This window comes from Rhincodon typus, chromosome 46 (genome assembly GCF_021869965.1).
Source record: "Rhincodon typus isolate 14 chromosome 46, sRhiTyp1.1, whole genome shotgun sequence".
Classification (NCBI taxonomy): Eukaryota; Metazoa; Chordata; class Chondrichthyes; order Orectolobiformes; family Rhincodontidae; genus Rhincodon; species Rhincodon typus.
In genome coordinates this window covers 4,791,646-4,818,327 of record NC_063377.1, presented here as the reverse complement: position 1 = coordinate 4,818,327, position 26,682 = coordinate 4,791,646, and the positions used below count along the sequence as shown (strand labels likewise).

The 26,682-nt window shown below is 43.9% G+C and overlaps 1 protein-coding gene across 4 annotated transcripts in view; it reads left to right on the top strand.

Annotated features, from left to right (window-relative positions):
• Positions 1 to 20,201: 20,201 nt before the first annotated feature.
• The window catches only part of LOC109938559 (oocyte zinc finger protein XlCOF15-like), a 65,270-nt gene continuing 58,789 nt past the window's right edge, over positions 20,202 to 26,682 (top strand). For all 4 annotated transcript variants that reach the window (XR_007266146.1, XR_007266147.1, XR_007266145.1 and 1 more), the window contains exon 1: positions 20,202 to 20,237. The gene's annotated coding sequence lies outside the window, so the exon portion shown is untranslated. The remainder of the gene's footprint in view (positions 20,238 to 26,682) is intronic.

Sequence of the window (26,682 nt, the reverse complement as noted above, 5' to 3'; positions counted from 1 at the left end):
CCATTCTTACTGGTCTGGCCTACATGTGACTCCAGAGTCTCAGCAATGTGGTTGACTCGTAACTGCCCTCTGGGCAATTAGGAATGGGCAATAAATGCTGGCCTACCCAGTGACACCCTCACCCTGTGAATGAATAAAGAAAAATAAGACTCCATGACAAAATTAAAGCACATGGGATTAGTAGGTAATATACTAATATACACAGATTGAGAATTGGATGACAGACCAGAAACAGTGTGTGGGAATCAGTAAGTTTTTTTCCAGTGCCAGGCAGTGACTCTTGATGTATGGAATGGATTAGAGCTTGGGCCCCAGCTATTCATGAAAAGACTCAGATGAGACGAGGCTGCAAGAGTGCTTCAGGGTGTTCTAGACAATTTTCTTGTTTGTGGGAAATATGGGTGTCCTTGTGCACGAGCCAACGAAAGTAGAGAGGCAACTACAATTATCAATGAACAAGGTAAATGGTATGTTGGCCTATATTTCAAGAAGATTTATGTTCAGGAGTAACGATGTGTTCCTACCTACAGTTATGCAGGGCCTTGGTGAGACCACACATAGAATATTGTGTGGAGTTTTTGTTTCCAACCTAACATAGATATTTTCGATCAATCTGTTCAAGAAAACTCTGGAGCAACTGGGACTTGAACCTGGCCTCATAGTCAGATGGACTGATCAGTGCTATTTTTCCAGTAGGATGTCTGTGTCCAGTAGGGTCCGACAGAGTTCAATATTAAGGCCTTTGCTGTTTGCGACTTATATCAATGACTTTTCCTTGTAGAATGTAAGTTTGCAGACAATAGAAAAATTAGTGGGGTAGTAAATAGTGAAGTGGATAGCACAGACTACAAGAAGATATAGATGAGCTGATCAGTAGCAAGTGGAATTCAATCTGGATGATGCATTTGGACAAGATAAATGAGGCAAGGAATACGTGATTAATGGTAGGGCCCTGGGAAGCACCGAAGGTCACAGGGGCCTTGGTATGCATGTAAACCAGTGCCTGTGGATGTTGGGATTGGTGAGGTCGTGGTTAAGAAGGCACATGACCTTAATTAGTCAAGGCATAGAGTTTAAGAGGACGGAGGTAATGAAACTATAAAATGTTGGTTAGGCCACAGCAAGGGTAGTTTTGGATTCAACATTGTAGGAGGAATGGGATAGCATTGAAGAAGGTGTAGAGGAGATTCACCAGGATGTTACCAGGGCTGGAACCTTTCAGTTACAAAAAGAAATTGGACACCCTGGGGTTGTTTTCCTTAGAGCAGAGGAGATTGAAGGGGGACATGATTGTGATGTGTTAAATTATGAGGGGCATAAGTAGGGTAGGACAGGAAGACACTTTTCTATTAATCGAATGATCAATGACCAGACGGCATAGAATTAAGCTAAGGGGCAGAAGATACGAAGCAGTTGTGAGGAAAAACTTTTTCACCAAGAGGTGCTGGGAATCTAGAACTCACTGCCTGATAATATTTAAGAAGTATTTAAATATACACTTGCAATGCCCATGCTGTGGTCCAACTATTGGAAACCTGAATGAGAAAAGTCAGATTGTCATTTTTAATAACTCTATACTCCTGTACCTGCAACAACACTTTGCACCTCGCTCAGACATAGGACACAAAATGGCAGTCAGTTGGCCTCCTTGCTCCACCATGATGCCCACTCCCAAGATGGTGGCGGAGGAAGTTCCACAACAAGATCCTGGTGCCTCATACCCACACTGCAGGAGTTTTCAGAAAGTTCCCCTCCCTTCCCCTCATCCTTGCACCATGGGACCCATCATCTGCAGTTTCCAAGCCCATTCACCTCACTGTTTCCCATTCCATGCAGATTTCAGGCTCACCGCTAATGTCTTCCACTACCCCTTGGCCCAAGATTTCGACCACACCCCACCTCCCATTGCCCCCTTCCCACTCCCCTCCCTTACCCCGTCTTTGCCCTGCTCCCTCAATGCCCGTCTTTCTCTTTCCTGGTCTCACCCCCACTCTTCCTTCCTCTGCCCCACGATCTGGCCACACTCCCATTCTTCCAATGCCTCCCTCATGTGTTTCCCCTGACCCTGTCTTTCCTGCTGATTTTCCTGCCATCTCTACTTCCATCCCTCTCCATCTTTTGCTACCCACTTGTCTTTCATCCCATTTCCCCTCTCAACCCCTCCAGTTATTCCCCTTCTTCCCCATCTTCCCCTGTTCTCCCATCTTGCCTCTCCTTCCCTACTCTGACTCTCCCACTGTTCCTCCCACCTTCTCTACCTTAATTCCCCCTCCCCCGCTTGTCCTCCCCCACATCCCATCTTCTCTCAATTCCACCCCCAGTCGGAACCTCCATCCCACTCCTGATCTTCCCTCAATTTCCACCATCTGCCTTCTCCGCCTGCCCCATCTTTCTTGCCCCTATCCGAATCTTTCGCTCCTGATCTTTCCCTCCTTACTCTATCTTTTCCCTCTCCCTCTGCTCCCTCCCTCTCCCAACCCCATCATACCTGTTTTACCCCTCATCTTCCCTCCATGTCCCCATATTCACCCCTTTGTCCCATCCTTCCTCCCTCTATCCCCATCAACCCTCCCCATCTTTCATCCTCCACCCGCACCCCGCTATCATTCCCGAGGAATAAAGTGGGAAGATGGTGGCGGAAAGGGGAAAAGATGGGAGGAAAGCAGAGTGGGAGGGATACAGGAGGGAAGGGGAAAGACAGGGAAAGGGGGCACACCACCTTTCTTCTCCCCCTTGCTCCACTTTGTCTTTACTCCAGTCCTCCCCTCCAGCTTTGTCCCCTCCATCTTTCCCCAGACCTTTCTTCCCTTCCCCCTCCACAGTTCCACCATTTTCCCCTTTACCCCATCTTTCCCTCTCCATCCCTCCTCCCCCCCCCCCCCCCCCCACTTTGCCCTATCACCATCTTCACCCCCTCCCTGGCTTTTCCCCAGTTCCCCTTTGCCTTTCCCCATTCCTGACTCCATCTCAGCCTCCTTCCTCTCCTCTGCCCTTCCCCCACATCTGACCCTCCTCTTTCCCAACCTTATTCCCCCCATTCTTTCCCCAGTCTTCTCCCCCCACCTGTGCCCTCATCTTTCCCCATGTTTCACTCTGTCTTTCCTCCCACCTTTATACCCATTCCACCCCGTCACCCTATGTTCCTCCTATTGCACTCCCACCTTCTCCTCCTCCCTGCTTTCTTACTTCTTCCCTACTACATGCCACCCCCATATTTTCCCTTTCCTGCCTCTCCATCTTCTATCTTCACCCATCTTCCACCCTCTGCCCCCATCTTCTCCACTTCCACCTTCCCCTTCCACTCTTTCCCTTTCACTCTTTCCCCCTTCTTCCCACCTTTGTTCCTTTCCACATCTTTCCCCTTCTCCCCTATTTCTCTCTTCCCTTACCATCATTTCCTCCCCTGGCTTTCTCTCCTTTCCTCCCCCATCTTTCCCCGTTTCATCTGCCACCTTTCGCCCTTACCCCATCTTCCTTCCCCTGCCTGTCCCAACTTGCCTTGTTTGTCCGTCAATTTCTTCTGTCTGTGTGCTGACTTCCTGTCTGTCCCCCACTTTCCCTGACTTTCCACCCTTCCCCATATCACCGCTCCATCAACAATCCTATTCCCATCTTCCCTGGCACTCGTCTTCCAACCCCCACAAACCAACATCTTCCAACTCTTATCCCTGTCTTTCCAGTTCCCCAACTCCCCTACTCCATCCCTGATTGACCGCTTTCCTCCCCTTCTCCCCCTCCCCCACCCATCTTTCCCCATTCTCACTGCTTCTACCCCATCCTCTCCCGATCTTTCCTCCACTCTCCACCTCTTCCCCGCTTCCCCCTTCCCTCCTGTAACCTTAAGCCACTCACCTTTCCTCTCCTTGGTTTCCCCTCATCCTTCCCTAGTCTTCTCCCCTTCCAAATAATCATCTTTTCCCCCTCCATCACCTCCTGCATCCTTCTCCATCTTTCCTCCCTTCCATCCTTCCCCCACTTCTCCCCTCTTTATTTCCCTCATCTTCCCCCCACCCACTTCCAATGCTTCCCCCTTCTTCCCTGCCTCCTTCCGTTCCCTCCCATCTTTCCTCCCACCTCCCACTCCCATCATCCTTAAACATTGCTGTCTGCTTCCACACCCTGTCTTTCCTCCCTCCCCCCCCATCTTGTCCCACTTTCTCACTCCATCTTTCCCACTCCCACCTGCCTGATCTTACCCCCATACCCTTGTCTTCCTCTTTGCCCCATCCTTTATCTCCCTTCCCCTGTGTTTTGTCTATCCTCCTGTGTGAGGTTGTAGACATGTTTGCCGAGCCAGTGGGTTTAAGAACAAAGATCAAAGAAGATTACAGTTTAGGAACAGGTCCTCCGGCCCTCTAAGCGTGCACCGACATGCTGCCATCACAGCTAAAACCCCCTACCCTTCTGGGGACAGTATCCCTCTATTACCATCCTATTCATATCTTTGTCAAGACACCATTTAAAAGTCACTATAGTATCTGCTTCCACTACCTCCTGGCACCCACCACCCTCTGTGTAAAAAAACTTGCCTCGTACATCACCTTTAAACCTTGCCCCTCACACCTTAAATCCATGGCCTCTGGTAAATGACTCTTCCACACTGGAAAAATGCTTCTGACTGTCCACTCTGTCCATGCCCTCCATAATCTTTTAGACCTCTATCAGCCACCCTACCACCGCCCCCCCCCCCAATCTCCTTCATTCTATGAGAACAGCCCAAGTTTCTCTAGCATCTCTTCATAGCTAATGCCCTCTGTACCAGGCAACATCCTGGTAAATCTTTTCTGTACCCTCCCCAAAGCCACAACATCTTTCTGGTAGTGTGGTGGGTGACCAGAATTGAACACAATATTCAAAATGCGGCCTAACTAAGGTTCTATAGAACTGCTGCATGACCTGCCAATTTTTAAACTCAATGCCCCGGCCGATGAAGGCAAGCGTGTCACGTTACTTGTTGACTACCTTTTCCACCTGCGTTGCCACTTTCAGTGACCTGTGTACCTGTACACCCAGATTCCTCTGCCTACCAGTACTCTTAAGGGTTCTGCCATTTACTGTATATTTTCCATCTAGTTTAGATCTTCCAAAATGCATTACCTCACACTTTTCCAGATTAAACTCCATCTGCCATCTGTCTGCCCAAGTCACCATCCGATCTATATCCAGCTGTATCCTTTGACGGTCCTCATCGCTATCCGCAATTCCACCAACCTTTGTGTCATCCTCAAACTTACTAATCAGACCAGTTACATTCTCCTCTAAATCATTTCTATATATTACAAACAGCAAAGGTCCCAACACTGATCCCTGGTTGCAAACATTTTGCCACCCTGCTAGGTAAGATTGTCAGTGCGCCTCCAGTGAAGCGTTGGTGTTCTGTCCTGCTTGTTATTTATATGCCACAGTTTGTGGCGGTGTTTGGCACCACTTCCCGTTCTGTTTCTCAGTGGTTTGTACACTGGGTCTAATTCAATGTGTATGTTAATGGAGTTCCGGTTAGAATACCAGGCCTCCAGGAATTCCCTGGAGTGTCTCTGTTTGACTTGTGCAATTATGTAGTGTTGCCCCAGTCGAATTCATGTCCCTCTTTGTCCATGTGTAGTGAGACAAGTGGTCGTGTCTCTTGGTGGCTAGTTGGTGTTCGTGTATCCACGTTGTCAGTTTTCTTCCAGTTTGGCCTATGTTTCTCACAGTCTTTGCGTGATATTTTGTATATTACACCCATTTTGCTGGTTTTGCGTGTGGGATCCTTTACATTCATCAGTAGCTGTCGTAGGGTGGTTGTTGGTTTGTGGTCTACCCTGATACCTAGGGGTCTGTGTAGTCTTGTGGGCATCTCTGAAATGTCCTTGATTTACGGTGGGGTGATTAGTCAGTCTGGTCATATTGTGTCTTCTTGTTGTGATCTGTCTTGGAGGAAACAGCAAATTGTGCTTTTCAGGTGTCCATTCCTTTTGAAGATTCCATAGGTGCTCCTGTTCGTAGTGCCAGATTGCTGCAATGTGTTGTGGCTCATTTAAATAGTGTCCTGATGCAACTCCATTTGTGTATTGGGGTGGTTGCTAGTGTAATGGAGTATGTGATCCATATGCGTGGCCTTTCTATATAGGCTAGTCTGGAGTTCCCTGTTGTTTTTGCATTCTACCATTATGCCCAAGAAGGATAGTCGGTTGTCGTTCTCCTCCTCTTTTTGAATTTCATCCCGGTGAGGGTGTTATTTATGTGTTGTGCGTTTCTTCAAGTTTTGTGCATTTAATAATCATGAAGGTGTCATCTACATATTGGACCCAAAGTTCAGGTTGTATAGTGGAGAGCGGTGTCCATTCTAACCTTTGATTACTGCTTCTGCAGTTGGCCCTGATATTAGGGATCCCATTGGTGTTCCATTGATTTGTTTGTATATGCTGTCATTGAAGATGAAGTGGCTTGTGAGGTACAGATCTAGTAGTTTCATGGTGGTGTCCTGATTGATGATGTTGGTGTCCTGGGGTGCCTATCTACTTGACTTGCCCAGTAGTGTGGCAGTTGTCTCTTTGGCTAGGTCAATGCTTATGGATGTAAATAGTGCTGTTATGTCAAAGGATATCATCATTTTGTCCTCTTCTATCCTAGTGTCCTTGATGTTGAGGAATTCTTGGGAGTAGTGGATGGAGTGGGTAGTGTTGTCAACTTTTCAATTTCTGTTGTAGTTCTTTGCTGGTGTGCCTGGTAGTGAGACAATGGTTCTGAGAGAGACTCCAAGTTTGTGTACCTTGGGGAGTCTGTAGAAGTGGGGTGTGTTGAATCCCTCATGTCTTGCTGATGTCTCCTGAGTTGTGTAATTTCTTCAGGGTCATTGTAATCCGATTCCCTAACTGTGGTGTTGGCTCTATCGGCATCTGTTGGTAGTGTCAGTATCTGCTAGTAGTGCATTAGCTTTCTTGATGTATTGGGCTGTATTGAGGATTACTGTCATGTGTCCTTTGTCTGCTGGTGACATTACAATGTTTCTGTCTTTCTTGAGTCCTTCCAGGGCTTTCCTCTCTTCTGTGTTGAATGTGTTCCACTTGCCTTTTTTGCTCAATGTTGGGACTATTGTCTGTCTGATGGTCTGTTGAACTTCTTCCATGAGTCTGTTGCTCTTTAGTGTCGAATCCCATGCAGCCAGGAAATCAGTCTTTTTGGCATCTCTGTAGTCAGTCCACGTATTAGGATGGTCTTCTCAGTGTCTCTAACTGGTCAATCCGAAATGTTTTAAATCCATGAATCTGTGTTGTCTGTGTCATTGTTGTGGGTGATTTTGGACTGTTTTTCTTGTGTGGCTATTCTTTTCATTGTTCTGGTCTTTTGTTGTTGTATACTCATGGCTTGTTCCAGTGTGGATGTTCATTCCTGGTTGATTGGGTTGGAGTACAGAGTTTTTTGGCGCTCAGTTTCCAGGTTGTATTTCTGGAGGCAGTTGTGGGCATCGTTGATCATAACCCTTATCATTCTGCATCCATTCTGTTCAACTTTCCTCCATGCCTGTGGATTGTTGATAGGTGGTTTATATTTTAAGCTTCATTGTGTAGTACCTGCTTTCTGAGGCATTCGTGAGGAAGTATAGTTGTTCACGGGTCACGCTCAGCTGGATGGCATTTGTTTCCCATCTGCGGGCCAGTTTGAGGGTGTTGCGCCCAAGGTGTTTAAAATTTTTGAGAACGTTTGTAGCACGGGTTGTAGACATGCTCACCGAGCCAGTGGATTTGGTTGCAAACATTTCATCACCCTGCTAGGTAACATCATCAATATGCCTCCAGTGAAGCATTGGTGATCTGTCCTGCTTGTTATTTATATGCTTCAGTTTGTTGGGGTGTTTGGCACCACTTCCTGTTCTGTTTCTCAGTGGTTTGTACACAGGGTCTAATTCAATCTGTTTGTTGATGGAGTTCAAGTTAGAATACCAGGCCTCCAGGAATTCCCTGGAGTGCCTCTGTGTGGCTTGTGCAATTATGTAGTGCTGTTCCAGTCGAATTCATGTCCTTCTTTGTCCGTGTGTAGTGAGACAAGTGAGAATTGGTCATGTCTCTTGATGGCTAGTTGGTGTTCATGTATACACATTGTCAGTTTTCTTCCCGTTTCACTATGTAGTGTTTCTCATAGTCCTTGCATTGTATTTTGTATATTACACTCATTTTGCTGGTTTTGCGTATGGGATCCATTACGTTCGTCAGTACCTGTCATAGGGTGGTTGTTGGTTTGTGGGCTACCCTGATGCCTAGGGGTCTGAGTAGTCTTGTGGTCATCTCTGAAATGTCTTCGATGTACAGTAGGGTGATTAGTCAGTCTGGTCATGTTGTGTCTTCCTGTTGTGGTCTGTCTCAGAGGTAATGGCAGATTGTGCTTTTCAGGTATCCATTCCTTCTGAAGACCCCTTATAGGTGCTCCTGTTCTGCTTTGCATAGTTCTGGTTGCTGTAATGTGTTGTGGCTCATTTAAATAGTGTCCTGATGCAACTCCGTTTGAGGGTGTTGGGGTGGTTGCTAGTGTAATTGAGTATCTGGCCCATATGTGTGGTCTCTCTATGTACATTAATCTGGAGTTCCCCAATTATTTTGCGTTCTATCATTATGTCCAGGAAGGGTGGTCGGTTGTTGTTCTCTTCTTTTGTGAATTTTATCCAGGTGAGGACATCTATATTTCAATAAGGTCACCTTGTTGTTCTGTATTCCAATGAGTACAGGCCCCTCTGCTTTACTTCTCCTCTCTAAAACATAGCAATATCGACCTTGTGAGCATTCTCTGGATTTCCTCCAATGCCAGTATATCTTTACTTAGATAGGGAAACCAAAACTGTTCACAATATTTCAGATGTGGCCAAACTAGTAACATAAAGTTTTTGCAATATTTTCCTCTTTTTGTACTCAATTCCCTTTGAAATAAAGGTCAAGCCAGTTGCGCAAAAGACAAGCTCATAATGTGCAAATAAGTATTTGATTAAATGTCATCAAAAAACTAGCGCTGCAGCGGAAATAGAAATCTATACGTGTGTATGACAAAAACAGTCATTTGTTTCTCGCATCACCAAACTTAATTTCACTGCAGACCAATCAGCAGCAAGTATGTGAGTGAATGAGGTGACTGCCAGTACTCAGCAAGGCCAAAAGACATGACTGTGGGAACGGCCAGTGCACTTGAAGAGTTTGACTGGGCAGGGTGATAAACAAAGCAACAAAGGCCTGTGTGGCCTTGTAAGGTAGGGCAGTGAAGTATGCAAAGCAAAGCTGAGGGCTTCAGGGAATGGAAGATGACTCTATAAAATGGAGGGAGAGAAAAGGGCTGCAAAGAGGACGGAGAGGCTACAAAGGAGAAAAATAAGTTTTAATAATGGAATATTTACCTAACTAGACAGGAAAAGCAAGATAATGGTTTCCATGCAATTTGCTGTGGAGATTCTGGAAAAAATAAGAATGACAAAATGGCTGGGGGGGGTGGAAGAGGGGCTGCTGTGGGAAAAAATGAAATATAGTGGATGTGATTGTAATGAACACTGTCATTGGGATAATTTGAAAAGATTTGCATTTATGTGGTATTTCATCTCAGTGATTCACAGATTGTGAATTACTTGAGGTGCAATGACTGTTAGAAACAAATGTGAAATCTTCTCGCTATGATCTCATCAGTCTCAAAGTATGTTTAGGGTGTTTGGAAGTTCATGTGCAATTTTTAAGAAAATAATTGTTCCTAACTTATGACTGTTGTTTCATGCCAATCAAATTACTCGGGCCTAGAAAATTAATGTTTTCTTTGTGTAGCTTTGACATAAATTATTGATTTTTATTGAGGATATTGTTTTAATTCTGCTTCGGTGTGAGTCCAAACACCCCTTAGATCAGCACAAAGAGATGTTGTTATTATAATGGCAGTGCACCACCAAATGAACCAATTAGTGAAACTGAAAAAGTAGTCCCCAAAAATCAAAAGGCAGCCCTTGAGAAAATTTCAAGACAGCCCCTTTGAGACAGAAAAAAAATAGATTTCTGTTTCGGAAGTACAGTGTATTTTTTTTGTGCTGGCAGATCAGCAGTGAAAAGTGACACATAATAACTACCAATTGAGGGTCATTCTTTAATATTCCAGTACAGTTGTCAAAGACACCCAGAAATTTAGTCCGATATTTATGGGTTTCCATGTTGAAGATTTTATCTGGAGCTCACAGACTATGGCGATCTCCATCCTTTTTAACATTTCTCGTGATAAACAGTTACATCTTCTGTTTAGCTGTGAAAGTGAACTTATTAGTTTTTGGGAAAGGTGCATGAAGAAAGGACAAACAGCAAACAACTTCCAAGAAGAAAATTCACTTCAGACAGAACAGAGGTTCTGACAGTGATCGATGCTGCCATTGGTCAAACACTCTGGTAGCTTGAGAAGATTGAGGAATAGGGTATAGAACAAAAAACAAACAAAGAACAAAGAAAACTACAGCACAGGAGCAGGCCCTTCGGCCCTCCAAGCCTGCGCCGATTCAGATCCTCTATCTAAACCTGTTGCCTATTTTCCAAGGATCTGTATCCCTCTGCTCCCTGCCCATTCATGTATCTGTCTAGATACATCTTAAATGATGCTATCGTGCCCACCTCTACCACCCCTGCTGGCAATGCGTTCCAGGCACCCACCACCCTCTGCATAAAGAACTTTCCACACATATTTCCCTTAAACTTGCCCCCTCTCACCTTGAAATTGTGACCCCTAGTAATTGAGTCCCCCACTCTGGGAAAAAAGCTTCTTGCTATCCATCCTGTCTATAGCTCTCATGATTCTGTAGACCTCAATCAGGTCCCCTCTCAACCTCCGTCTTTCTAATGTAAATAATCCTAATCTACTCAACCTCTCTTTATAGCTAGCGCCCTCCATACCAGGCGACATCCTGGTGAATCTCCTCTGCACCCTCTCCAAAGCATCCACAACCTTTTGGTAATGTGGCAACCAGAACTGTACGCAGTATTCCAAATGTGGTCGAACCAAAGTCCTATACAACTGTAACGTGACCTGCCAACTCTTGTACTCAATACCCCGTCCAATGAATGAAAGCATGCCGTATGCCTTCTTGACCATTCGATCAACCTGCGTTACCACCTTCAGGGTACAATAGACCTGAACACCCAGATCTCACTGTGTATCAGCCAATTTGAATCTCAAGATCAGCTTGACCTGTCTGTTTGACAGATCTTGAACCAGTAAACAATTCTAAGGAGACTGTCAGCCACAGAGATCAGGATGACATTTTTTAAAAAAGTGTTTTTGTTTTTCTGAGATTGCCCACCCTAAATATCCTGGAAAAAGGTTGTGTTGAGCTAGGTTCTTGAACTGATGCAGTCCATTTGATGTAAGTAGAACAACAAGGACAGGGAGTTAGAGTCACAGAGTTGTACAGGATGGAAACAATCCTCTCAGTCCAACCTGTCCATGCCGACCAGATATCCTAAATCTAGGATTTCCAGGACTTTGACCCAGGGATACTGATGGAACAGTAATATATTTCCAACTCAGAATGGTGAGTGTCTTGAAGCGAATCTTGCAGAAGTTGGTGTTCTCAAGTATTTGCTTCCTGTGTCTTTTTGGATGGTAGTGGTCATAGGTTTGAAAGTGCTGTGTAAGAAGTCTTTGAATTTGTGGTGCATCTTCTGAGTGTTATACATTGATGCTACTGAATATCAGTACCGTTGGGAACAAATATTTATGGATGTGAGCTTTGTCAAGGTGTCAAGCTTTTTGAGAATTGTTGGAGCTGCACTCATCCAGCAAGTAGTGAGTACTCTGTCATACTCCTGACCTGTGCATTGTGCATGGTAGACAGCATTAGGGAGTCAATAATGTGTTCCTTTCTGCAGGATTCCTAGCCTTTGACACTGCTCTTGTAGCCACAGTTACTCGTCATGCATCACTCCAAGTCTGGATATTGTCCTGACCTTGCTGATTTTCAACATGGACTACTTCAGCATCTGAGGAATTGTGAATGGTGGTGAACATTTTGTAATCACTTGTGAAAAGCCCCACTTTTTATCTTATGATAAAGGGATGATCCTTGATGAAGCTATTTTTGGACCGAGGACACAATCCTCAGAAACCACTGCAATGATGTCCTGCAACTGAGATGATTGACCTCCAACAACCACAACTATCTTCCTCGGTGCTAGATATTACTCCAACCAGGAGAGAGTTTCCCATGAGTCCCACTGACTAATTTCACGAGGGTTCCTGGATGCCTCGCTGAGTCAAAAGCAGCCTTGAAGTCGAAGGCAGTTTTCTCACATTCCCCTTCAGGAGTTCAGTTCTTTTGTCCATTTTTGAACCGATGCTGAAGTGGTCAGGAGCTAAGAGAGCAAGATGGAGACTAAATGGAGGTTCAGTGAGCTGGTTATTACTGAGCAAGTGATGTTTGATAGCACTGTTGATGATCTCTTCTCCTGTTTTGCTGATGATCAAATTTAGATGGATGGGGTAGTTTGGAATTTTCCTGCTTTTTGTGATAAGTCATTCCCAGACAATTTTCCACATACTCTGTCAACATAGTGCATTTGGAATGAGACCGTCAACTGTGGCCCAACATGCCCAATCAGTTGGATATAAACGTACATGTTATTCTGCAGAGGAGGGCAGTTATCCCTGGTAAACCATGCAATATTGAACACTCAATAAACATCACCACAGATTCCCTGGTCAGAATCACATTTTGATTGTGGATCTTGCTGTGCACAAATTAGCATTTACATTTAGTACAGCAGTGTCTATATTTGGAAAGAGTCTGCTTGGAATTTCCAGAGGTGAAATCAAACATGATGTAAATGCAAGTATTCCATGAACAAAGGACAAAAATGGAACTGTTGCATTATTGGCTATTACCTGAGAAGAACCACAACTCAAATACTGGGCATTTGACTTAAAGCTGATTTATTGAAGTTATATCAATAATTGCACTTTCCAATAGTCTTTTGCTTTTGTGGGATGTCGGTATAACTGGTCAGACCGTCATGTATTACCCATCTCCAATTGCCCTTGAACTGAGTGGCTTTGAAGGGCCATTTCAGAGGGCAGTTAAGAGTCAACATCATTGCCATGGGTATAGGCTCACATATTGGCCAGACCAGATAAAGATGTCAAATTTCCTTCCCTAGAGGACTTTAGTCATCACAGTGCTCCTTTACAAGAATCAATGATAGTTGTCATTCATAATCGCTTCAAGTCCACCAGCTTCTGTGTAGGTTTTCACCCTGGGTCTCCAAAGTATTAGCATGGACGTCTGAATTACTGGTACACTGATATTACCACCATGATACCACCTCCCCTTAAGAGCCCAACTAGTTACAATTATGAACAACAACTGAAACACTCCAAACTAACAGAGCAAGCCGGGTTCAGTGCTGAATGTAATTATAGTCATACAGCATGGAAGAAGCCCTTCAACGTATCTGCTCTGATTCCACTTTCCAGCATTTTTCCCATAGCCTTGAATATTATGACATTTCAAGGGCTTATCCAAGTACTTTTTAAAGCATGTAAACTTTTGGAATACCCTCCCAGGCATGTAATTCCAAATTCCCACTAACCTTTGGGTGGAAAACATTTTCTTCAATTCCCTCAACCTTCTGCCTTTCACCTTAAAATTATGTCCCTTTGTTATTGACCCTTCAACCAAGGGAAAAGCTGCTTCCCGTCCAACTGCTCCCTCATTAGCTTGTACACTTCAATCAGGTACCCTTCAGCCTTCTCTGCTCAAAAGGAAACAACTGAAGACCATCTAGCCTCTCTTCATCACTAAAATTCTCCAAACCAGTCAACATCCTGGTGAATTTCCTCTACACACCCTCCAGTGCAGTCACATCGTTCCTATAGTTTAGCGACCAGAACTACACACACAACTCCAGCGTGGCTTCACCAACATTTTGTACAGCTCCAACATAACTGCCTGCTCTTATAATCTATGCCACAATGAATAGAGGCAACTGTTCCATTTGTCTTAAGTACCCTATTAACCTGCCCTGCCATCTTCAGTGATTTGTGGACAGACACTCCAAGTCTTGGCTCATAAGGACTCCCCTAAGATTTGTGAACATCCCAAGGTTCCACTATTTTTCTGAGATTCTTAGTATCCTGCCATTCATTGAGTGGTCTTGTCTTTTTACTTCCTCACAGATTTCAGGTAAACTCCATCTGCTGCTGATTTGCCCATCTGCCCACCCATGTATATTTTCCTGAAAGTGAAGACTTTCTTGCTTAATATTAACAACCACAACATCATCATGTCATCTGCAAATTTACCTGTCAGACCGCATCCACCCTCCCCACACTCCCACCCCACTCCTTTCACATTGATGTTGTCTATGAACAGCAGAGTATAAATGCTGTGGTCACTTATAAGCCTGTTGTTGTCTCACATTTTCCACACACTGGGCACATCAATGGCTTCTTTCTGGTGTGAATGCACTGGGGTGTCTCTGAGGTCAGCCTTGATTTTGAAGCTTTTCAGACAGACGCTATGTTGTAAAGCCCTCTTGTCAGAGTGAAGACATTGGTGTGCAGTAAGGCTGGTTAGCTGAGTGAGTCATTTACTTTTACTTACACACACAAACATTCTCCCTGAGTGACTGCGTTGGTGTGTATGCAGAATGTTCCAGCTTTTGAACCTCTCCCCACAGTCAGATAAAAGGCCTTTCCTCAGAGGGAACAAATTTGTCTTCAGTGAACTGGGCTAACTTAGTGATTCTCTTCCCACACTCGAGACACCTCAACGGTTTCTGCCAGAGTACATTCCCTGGTGCTTATACAGGCGGATGACTGAGTGAATCCCTTGCCATGCTCAGAGCAGGTGAATGTCCTCTCCCCAGTGTGACTGCATTGGTAAATTCCCAGGTGAGATGGTGATTTGTATCGTTTCTCACAGGCCACACATTTCTGTGCCTTCTCCATGTTGTAGGTGTCCATGCATCTCTCCATTTTGGAGAATCTGTTTATGCCTCATCCAAAGTCACACAGAACACAATTAAAATTTCACTCCCATTATGACTGATGCAATGATTTATTGTGCTTAAAGGTATTTTCACTGTTAGTACACTGGACCATCTCACTCTCATAGTCAGTGTACCCTATCACTCTGTAGTGAGTGTCTCCTTTGCTTTTCCATTCACACTGAAGTTTGAAATCTTTTCCCACCAACAGATCAATTATTTCTACTCAGCATTAAATAATTGATATCTTCAGTTCCTGATGAATAAGTGACTGTCAGATCTTGATGTAATGTCCCAGTGTGCAGATCCTCTCCTTTCAATATCGTGTAAAATGTGTGAAACAAAAGTCACCACTAAGTAAAGGAAGGAAATTCAAAACAGGCAATTCTGTTTGCTATGAAGCACTCTTTCAAAACATGTCATCCAATAAAACTAAAACAAGCGAGAATAAGTGACAACATCACAACAAACAAAATAGGAAGCTTCAGCCTTAACCAGCATGTTGTTTCCAGTAATTATGAGGCACACTGTGCCTTGAGTTGCTCGCCAGTTTCAGAAGGTGTCTAATTATGGACACAAGCTACCTCGAACCATCTGAGTACAAAAAATGTGCAAGAGCCAGAATGACCTCCTTTCTCCCCTCGTATGTCTCATCCACACTCAATCCAAAGGAGCGGGTCCAGGAGATGATCTGAAGAGATATATTGGACTGGGAATGTTAACTCTGGTGTTGCCCTGCACAGAAAGCTGCCTCTGTAGATGTCGTAGTCTCTTACACTGCATGGATACTTGAGCTGGCAATTCCCTTAGACTGCAAACTCGAAATATTACACCAGCATTAGGACCAGGAGGGGACAAGAGAGTGGGAGTGTGATACTTAATGCCCTCATCTCCCACATCCCCAAAAACCGCCAAGGGCCTGGCTGCATCCATGTAATGACCCTTCTGTGTTGTTGATAGGTGATTTTCTTCACTGAGGGGTCTGCTGGGTAATATGAACTCCTACTACAGCAGCATGTGCTTTGGATCCAATCAGTTTCGTTAATCAAATCAATTCTTGTATGGGATAACAAGGTGTCGAGCTGGATGAACACAGCAGGTCAAGCAGCATCAGAGGAGCAGGAAAGCTGACATTTCAGGCCTATACCCTTCTTCAGACCCTCCTCTGATGCTGCTTGGCCTGCTGTGTTCATCCAGCTCTACACCTTATCTCAGGTTCTCCAGCATCTGCAGTTCCTACTATCTCTGAAACAATTTTAATCCTTGTATGGGATTTGGGCATCGTGGAAATGTCACTATTTATTGCCATATATTACAAATTAAAGTTTTGTGGGACAATTTCAGATGGGACTTAAGCCAGCCACATGACTGAAGAGTCACTGAACTCAAAATGTTAACTCTGCTTTCTTCCTACAGATGTTACCAGACCTGCTGAGTTTCTCCAGATTTTTTTTTGTTTCAGATCTCCACAATTATTTTGTTTATCACATTACTGTGCGTCTTGAGTCATATGTGGATCAGATCATGACAGCCACATGACTGAAGAGTTACTGGACTCAAAACATGGACTCTGCTTTCTTCCTGTGGATGTTACCAGGCCTGCTGATTTCCATTTTTTTTTTGTTTCAGGTCTCCGTGGGTCTTTGGTTTATCATATTTCTGTGGGTCAGGAATCACATATGGATCAGACCAGGTAAGTACAGCAAATTTCCTTTCTGACAGGACACCGGTGAATCAGGTTGGATTTTACAACCATGTTACATGATAACTAACCTTTAAACCCAGATTTATTTTGTTGAATTCTAATTTCACTATCTGCCATGGTGGAATTTGAACCTGACTTCTCCAGAACGTTCTTCTCTGTCTCTCACTGGGCTCCATTTCCATCTATCATTTACTCTTTCCCCAACCCACCCATTCTTTCCGGCTACAATCAGTTCTGAAGAAGAGTCATTTGGCCCAAAGCATTACCTCTGCTTTCACTCCACATGTGCTGTCAGACCTGCTGTGTTTATCCAATAATTTTACTTTTTGACTCCAGAACATTTGCCTGGTGCTCCAGATGATTAACCTAGTGAAAATATCATTAACTCATCACTACTACTTACTATTAAATCACTACTGTAGGTCCATACTGTTAAAATGCAGGTAGTATACCTGCATTAATTCCAACACCACCCGGAAGTGGGATTGTCAGATTCTGTGCAACAGGCTGCTTGCTTGCTGTATCAGTCTTTTTGGGCCTTTTGGACCAAACACCTGCAGAGAAAAAATTAACACGGCAAAGAGGACAATGCTTCCTCCTTGAAGGGAAATCTAGAGTCATAGAGATATACCACATGGAAACAGATGCTTTGGTCCAACTTGTCCATGCCGAACAGCTGTCCTGAATTAATCTAGTCATATTTGCCAGCATTTTGCCCATATGCCTCTAAACCCTTCCTATTCTTACACCATCCAAATGCTTTCCACCACTACTTCTGGCAGTTCATTCCATACATGCATAGCTGTCTTTGTGAAAAAGTTGCCCCTTAGGTCCCTTTTAAATCTTTCCCCTCTCACCTTAAATCTATGTGCTCTGGTTTTGGACTCCACCCACCCCAGTGAAAAGACCTTGTCTATTCACCCTATCCATGCCCCTCATGATTTTATAAACATCTATAAGGTCAGCCCTTGGCCTCCAATGCTCTGGAGAATATAGTCCCAATATATTCAGTCTCTCATTATAGCTCAAACACTCCAATCCTGGCACAAGCCTTGTAATTCTTTTCTGAACCAGTTCAAGTTTCACAACATACTTTATACAGCAGGGAGACCAGAACTGAGCAGTATTCCAAAAGCGGCCAAACCAATGACCTGTACAGCCACAATGTAACTTCCTAACTCCTATACTTGATGCACTGACCAATAAAGGCAAGCATACCAAATGCCTTATCACTATCCTGTCTACCTGTGACTCCACTTTCAAGGAAATATGAACCTGCCCTCTGAGGTCCATTTGTTCAGCAACACACCCAGGACCATACCATTAAGTGTATAAGTCCTGTCCTGATTTGAATTTCCAAAATGCAGCACCTTACATTTATCTAAATTAAACTCCTTTTGCCACTTCTCACGCATCTGATCAAGTTCCCGTTGTACTCCGAGGTAATCCTCTTTGCTGTCCACTACTCATCCAATTTTGGTGTCATCTGCAAACTTACTAACCATACCTCCTATGCTCACATCCAAATCATTTATATAAATGATAAAAAGCAGTGGACTCAGCATCGATCCTTGTGGCATATCTCTGGTCACAGGCCTCCAGTCTGAAAAGAAACACCCCAACACCACCTTCTGTCTTCCATCTTCGAGCCAGTTCTGTATCCGAATAGCTAGTTCTTCCTCAATTCCATGTGATCTAACCTTGCTAACCCATCTACCATGAGGAACCTTGTTGAATGCCTTACTGAAGTCCATATAGATCTACTCTCAAAAATAAATTTAAATGGATGTTCATTCTCAATCCTTGCATATCAATAAACATAAACAATCTGTTCTTTCTCTATTTTATATATGAATGAAAAGAACTGTGTGTTAAATTACTAAAATAAAACAAAATAGAATGGCAGATACTGAAGATCTGAAACAATAACAAAAATGGCTGGATAAACTCAGCATGCTGAATTTCTCCAGCCAGTTCTGTTTGTGTTAAATTACTTGTAGTCATATCAGGTAATGGTTCTGAAGGGATTAATGTTCATTTTATATTGGTTCCACCCATTCTACTGATGTCACAGTCAATGGCTTGAGACAGGTACTGTAAACTGCTAACTGGCCAGAGTATCTGCACCAGCTCCAAAGAGTCCTTAGTCATACGCTTGAATGAATGTATGTATTGTTATCATTAAATAAACCTTAATAAAAACCAAAAGAACTGCAGATGCTGTAAATCAGGAACAAAAACAAAGTTGCTGGAAAAGCTCAGCAGGTCTGGCAGCATCTGTGGAGGAGAAAACAAAGTTAACGTTTCGGGTCCGGTGACCCTTCCTTAGAACGATTAAATAATGTTGTGATTAAATAAACCTTCATGTTTTCTAGGAACAATACCTCTTCTGTAAATATTCTGTGGTATCCTCTACAAGCAGATGCTGGATTAGAGCATTGGAGGTGGTGAATTACATCAAAGAACCCAAAACCTGAAGAGGTGGCAAATCTCAAGTTACCAGGAGTGGTGATCCAGACAAATACTACATACTAGCAGTGATGGCTGTCTACATTTTAGCAGGTGACTCATAATACCCTGCCGATTCCAGTCAGTGCTGCAGATACTGACAGGTTGACTGTAGGCTGGTTTGAGAAACAGCTGACAGCTGTGTATGAATGAAGCATTTCACTCCTTAAGGGAGGTTGGAATTTCTTCTTTCTGACATCAGATATAGAATTCAAAATGAAATGAAAATGCCCTAACTTCTTTGAATGCTTCATACATTTCCAGGCATTTGATATCTTAACTTATAATGATCCAACTCTGCATGTTCATGATGAATGAACTTTGAATGAGGGCTGAAGGGATTTACTTTCACATCTGTCTGTGTATCACTATCTCTAGATTCTGTTTGGAAACAAACTGAAACTCTCATCTCCGGACACTTTACGAAGCATTTGATTAGTCGAGGAAAAAGCTGAACTTGAATCTAATGATTTTTAAATTGGAGCTATTTGGAATTTGTGTTTTATGTATTTATTTTTGTGATGTGATAGCACAAAGCTCATTTGATGATGACAGTGCTACGTCCTTAAGACAGCTGACTATTTCTACAAGGATGCAATTTAGTCTTCCTCAGGATTATTTATACTCAGCAATTTGTTATCCATCAGGAACATTTGAAATTGTGTTACAGATGTCAAATTCTGCAGTAAATCGTGAAAATTTGAGATTCAGTAGAAAAAAAAACTTCCCATTTGATACAAGGTGAGTAAGTACTTTAAACACTGATTACTTCTCTGCTGCCAGTTTTATGTACATTTGGCTACCTGTTCATTGAGGTCCAACCTTAGTCATGAGTTAATGGTTCCTTAGCGGCAGGCTCCATCGATGGAGGCAGATTTACCCAGTATTCAGGCCGACGAGAATATGCCCTATCTCGGGAACAGGAGCTGCGTGCGCAAACAGCCGTTTTAGGTGGGGTAATGGGGCGGTGCAACAGAACCATGCGCGGTGCGGATCGGTGCTTGGGCATGCGCACTCTCCCTGAAGCTGAACTGATGGCTGAACGGGCGGACGATCAGGTGAGTGCGATTGGGCAGCTGGAGCCGGCGGGAGGGGAGGAGAGGAGAAGAGAAATAGACGTGTTTTTTTTTGAATACCGACTGTCGGTTGCTGAGTCGGAATTAAAAGTGGTTGCGTCCACGGTGCCCGGGGGAAGGGGAAAACGGCTGTAATTCCAGCTCCTTGCGGCTGCCTGACTCTGGACGCAGTGCGCCTGCGCGGCTCCCATTTAATTTTGGCCTCAGCCCAACATCCAGCCCCAGACTGCACTTGGTTCCGTGTGTCGGTACAGGTACCATGCAAACACTCCCCACACCCACATCACCATTCCATCCCAATACCTTCCTCCAAACTGCACTTGATTCTTTGTATAAACTGGAAAGGCTATAAAAAACTTTGACAAGGATGTTGCTGAGACAGGAAAGTTTGAGTTATAATGATATCCTGGGACCTTTCTTTTTCCTGGAGGGTGAGGGGTGATCTTACAAAGGTTTGTAAAACCGTGAGGGGCATAGATGCGATGACGAGGGGAGGCAATAGGCTAGTGTATTATTGCTGGGCTGTTAATCCAGAGACCCAAGTAATAGTCTGGGGACCCAGGTTTGAATTCCACAATCTGTTCTGAGGAGGGGTCACTGGACCCACAATGTTAATTCTGATTTTTTTTTCTTCAGGTAGACCTGCTGAGCTTTTCCAGCAACTTCTGTTTTCCACCATATGGCAGATGTTGAATTAAATCAAAATCTGGAATTAAGAGTCTAATGATGACCATGAATCCATTGCCAATGGTCAGGAAAAACCCATTTGGTTCACAGTTTACTTTGCTAAAGGACATCAGACATCTTTATCTGGTGTGGCCTACATGTGACTCCAGACCCACAGCAATGTGGTTGACTCTGGGATGGGCAAAAAATGCTAGCCCAGCCAGCGATGCCTTCATTCTCTGAATGAATATAAAAGAAAAGAATAACCAAGGATTTTTCCCCAGGGTTTGGGAGTCCAACATTAGAGGGCATAGATTTAAGGTGAGAGGGGAAAGATTTAAAAGGATCCTAAGGGGCAAATTTTTCGGAGGGTGGTACACATATGGAATTAGCTGCCAGAGGACTTGGTAGATGCAGGGACAATTGCAACATTTAAAAGACATTTGGACAAGTACATGGACAGGAAAGTTTTAGCAAGATATGGGCCAAATGCAGGTAAATAGGATTAGTTCGGATTCAGAAACCTGGTCGGCATGGACAAGTTGGGTAGAAGGGTCTGTTTTTGTGCTGTATAACTCTAAACTCTGTGTGGGTACAGGGAGCATTGCAACATCCACCCTACCTGGCACCTGCCTCAAAACTGTACTTGTTTATGGGTACGGGGTTCAGCGTAACACCACGCCTCATGTGCATCACAATCCCCAACCCAATACCTGCCTCCAAATTGAACTTGATCCTCTGTGGGTGGCTGCAGGGCTGATTCTGACAGCACCCCCTCACACAGCTCACCACCTCCACCCTGCATTTGGTCTTCTGTGTGAGGGTACAGGAGCCAGCGCAAAATGCCTCCACCCCTTTATCTGCCTTCAAATTGCATTTGCTCCACTGTGTGTGAGGACAAGGACCAGCCCAACACCATCCCAATAACCACATCGCCAGCCCCACCCCAACACCACCCATGACCTACATCACCACCTCACCCCAATATCCACATCACCACCCCCACATCAATAGTTGCCTCCAAACTACACTCGATCCTCTGTGTGAGAGTACAGGGGCCAGCCCAACATCACCTTGTCACCCAGAATACTCTTAATACCAATCCAACATGCACCTCCAAATTGCACTTCATCCTTTGCGTGAGACAGGGACCTTCTCAAGACCACGTCCTCAGCAGCACCATCACTCCCATCCCAATGTACACTTCCAAAATGTACTTGATCCTGTGACTGAGTTGGTACAGGGTTCATCCCAAACAGCACCTACCTCAGTCCCACCAACAGCCCATCCCAACAACTATATTTGTGCGTCCTTGCTGAAATATGATAAAAAGGAATGTTCTGGAGCTACAGCCTTACTGAGATACGGTGTAAGCTCTGTCTTGATCACTGAGTGAAATTCTATGTAAAGCCCAGTTTACTTTCCTTGCTACCCTTTAAACATGAAATATAAGCATACACGAAACCTCAGATCTCTCTCCGCTGCTTCATTAGAACAGTGCTAGCCAGAATCCAGGGAGGCCAGAATGGGAGTTGGGTGGGCAATGTGAACTGATGAAAAGCTAAGGTATCCCATTCTTAAGCTTGCAGACCAAACTGAATTTACCACAAAATCCTCAGCCCAGTATGTAGAATAAGCTGGATCCCGACCAGTGACTATAGTTTGTCACAAGAAGTACAAGTAAATCACTATTCCATACTTTACATACTTTGAGATGAGTTTTTTGAAGAGTAAATGTGATAAGGAAAATAAACCAATTTCCAGAATATGAGATGCTGCCAGACCTGCTGAGCTTTTTGAGCAATTTCTGTTTTTTTTGCTTCTGATTTCCAGCATCGGCAGTTCTTTCAGTTTTTATCCAATATATTAAATTTACCCCAGCTTCAGTGATCGTTAATATTATCAGAAAGAAGCCTAATTGAATGTCCTTTAGTCCTGATGTGAAAACAGAAAGTGCAGGAGAATTTCAGCAGGTCTGGCAGCATCTGTGAAGAAAGAAACAAAGTTAATGTTTCGAGTCCAATGAAACTATTTTACAGATACTTCGGATGTTCCCTATCTCTTTCTTCACAAATGACACCAGACCTGCTGAGCTTCTCTGATTTTTTTTTGTCTTTTTTTTTAATCATTAGCATTTTGCTTCCATTTATGGTTCAAACATGGGTTTGATTCACAGCAGCAAGAATCCAACCCTTGCAGTCACTCTGGACACGTTGCTGTTCAGTGAAGTTAGAGAATGAATAACCCCTTCCTGGACTTGGAATAGGTGAATGGCCTCTTCCCCAATCTGGCTACACTGGTGTTTTTCCCAGTACTAGATGACTAGTTGCAGCCTAAGTACAGAACACACACTTGGTTTCTTCTTGTTGTAAACAGGGACCTTTGCTTCCACATCAAAGACTGTTGATTGTCAGATTATGATGAAGCAAATTCTGTATGTCAGATCATAATATGCTGTTCAATTTAGGTTTTTCTGTTTTCACATTCTTCTGACATCTTGTGCAATAAAATTAATACATGAAGACAGATTGTGAGAATGTCCACAATAATCATTAGGGCAGGCTTCCAAACTGAGCTGCAATAATATGGTGATGTATGAGCCAGAGTAGATCAAGCAGGTGTTCAGAATATCTGTGACTAACAGAGATAGGGATGTCACTGGCTGGGCAAGCATTTACTGCCCATCTCTAGAAAAGATAGTGGTGAGCTGCCATCTTGAAATGCTCTCAGTCCATTTGATGCGCTACACCCAGAATGCTGTTGGGGAGCAAATACTAGGTTTTTGACCTGCTGACACTGAGGAATAGTGACATGTTTTCAAGACTAGATGATGAATGGTTTGGAGAGGAACTTGGTCATGTTACTATGTATCTGCTGTCCTTGTCCTTCCGGGTGGGAGCAATTGTGGAAGGTGCTGCTAAGGAGCCTTAGTGAATTTTTGCTTTTCATCTTGAAGATGGTGCACACTGCTGCGACTAAGTGTCAGTTGTGGAAGAGTTGAATGTTTGTGGATATGGTGCTAGTCAAACAGGCTGTTTTGCCTTGGATCCTGTCAAACTTCTTCAGAGTTGTTGGAGCTGCATTCATCCAGGCAAGTGGGTATTCCATCACATTCCTAACTTTTGCCTTGTAGATGTTGGACAAGCCCTGGGGGAATCATAAGTTAAGTTATCCACTGCAGGATTCTTCAAGCAGCATGTGAATAGTGTAACTCGAAACGGGCATGCTGGATTTGATGTTGGGGCATAAGCTAGGCCGGGTGACCATTTTGGGAACAGTAGCATAATTCCATAAGTTTTAAGTTACTTATGCATAAGGATAAGAGTAGTCTTCTGGTAAATGTGCTAAACTAGGGAAAGGCTATCTACAACAATATTAGACAGGAACTGGAAAGTAGTTTGGGGAAGCTGTTTGAGGATAAATTCACATCTGATCTGGGAATCTTTTAAAGACCAGTTGATTAGAGTTCAGGACTGGCATGTTCCTGTGAAAATCAAGGATAAGGATAGCAAGAATCGGGAATCTTGGATGACAAGAGAAATTGAGTGCTCAGTCAAAAAGAGAAAGGAGGCATACCAAAGATTAGGAAAATGAACACAGACAAAACCTTTGAAGAATATGAAGATAATAGGAAAGAAGTCAAACAAGGAATTAGGCTTAATAGAGGCATCAAAATGTCCTTGGCAAACAGGAGTAAGGAAAATTCCAAAGCATATTAGACGTATATAAGGCGCAAAAAGGCAGCTAAGGAAATGATAGTCCCATTTGAGGAAAAACGATGGAATTTATGAGTGGAGCTGAGGTTCTTAATGAATACTTTGCATTGGTATTAACGAGGAAGAAATACATAGAGGATGGTGAGTCTAGAGAAGAGCATGTTGACATTGTAATGCATGTCAGTACATAAAAGGAGGTGCTGTTGGGTGTTTTGAAATGCATTAGGGGAGACAGTTCCCCATGACCTGATTGATCTATCCCAGGATACTGAGGGAAGTAAGGAAGGAAAATGCTGGAACAAAAACAAAGTTGCTGGAAAAGCTCAGCAGGTCTGGCAGCATCTGTGGAGGAGAAAACAGAGTTAACGTTTTGGGTCCAGTGACCCTTCCTCAAAACTGGAAAATGCTGGGCCTTGTACAAAGTCTTTGTATCCTCTTTAGTCACAGGACAGGTCCCAAATCACCTGAGAATAGCCAATGTTGTTCCTTACCAAGAAAAGCAACAAGGTAATTCAGGAAATTACAGCCCTGTGAGCTTTACTTCAGTGACGGGGAAATAATTGGAGAAAATTCTTAGGAACAGATTTAAACTTATGTGGAATTAGCAGCAGACGGCATGGCTTTGTGTGGGAGAGGTCATGCCTCACAAACCTGATTGAATTTTTTTGAAGAATGCTGAAGATGATTGATGAGGGCAGCACAGTGGATGTTGTCCCCATGGTCTTTAGCAAGGCTTTTGACAAGGTCCCTCATTGCAGGCCGAAACAAAACATGAATTCGGTTGGAATCCGTGGTGAGCTGGGATGATGGATATAGAACTTGCTTGGTTATAGATGATAGAGAGTAGCTGTGTGGAAGGGTGCTTTTCTGACTGGAGATCTGTGACCAGTGTTGTTCGGCAGGGATCAGTGTTGGGGCCCCTGTTGTTTGTAATGTGTATAAATGATTTGGAAGAGAGTGTAGGTGGTCTGATTAGTAAGTTTGCAGATGACACAAAGCTCCGGGGAATTGAGGATAGTGTGGAGAATTGCCAGACAATACAGAAGGATACAGTTGGGCTGGAGACTTGGGTGGAGAAATGACAGATAGCATTTAATGCGGATAAATGTGTGGTGATGTATTTTGCAGGGGTGGGGGTGGTGTGGGCGTTGCAGTGGCTCTGTGGTTAGTGTGGCTGACTCAGAGCCAGGGACTGGGATCCAATACCAGACTTGGGCGACTTTCTGTCTGTGTGGAGTTTGCACATTCTCCCCGTGTCTGCGTGGGTTTGCTCCGGTTTCCTCCCACAGTCCAAAGATGTGCAGGTTAGGTGAATTGGCCATGCTAAATTGCCTATAGTGTTCAGGGAGGTGTAGATTAGATGGATTATTGGGGGATGGGTCTGGGTGGGATGCTCTGAGGTTTGGTGTGGACTTGTTGGGCCAAAGGGCCTGTTTCCACACTGTAGGGGATTCTATGATTCTATAATAAATTGCCCATAGTGTCCAGGGGTGTGTAGGTTAGGTGCATTAACCATTGGAAGTGCAAGGTCACTGGGATAGGATAGTGGGGTGAGTCTGGGTGGTATGCTCTTTGGAGAGTCGATGTGGACTTGTTGGTCTGGATGGCTTGTTTCCACACTGTAGGGATTCTATGCTTCTAAGGGCTAATGCAGGAGGGAAGTATACAGTAAATGGCACAACACTTAATCACGTTAAGATACAGAAGGATCTAGTCATACAGGTCAAATGAATGAATGAATTAGCTTTATTGTCACATTTCCCTGAAAGTGGCAGCACAAGTGGATGAGGTGGTTAAGATGTCATATGGCATGTTTGCCTTCATTGGTCAGACATAGATATAACAATTGACAAGTCATATTGCAGCTGTATAGAACTTTCTGTTGGCCATATTTGGAATATTGCAAACAGTTCTGGTCACCACGTACCAGAAGGATGTGCAGGCTTTTAAGAGGGTACAGGATGGATTTACCAGGATGTTGCCTAGTTTTGGTGGGTATTACCTATAAGTGGAGGTTGGACAAACTTGTTTTGTTTTCACTTGAA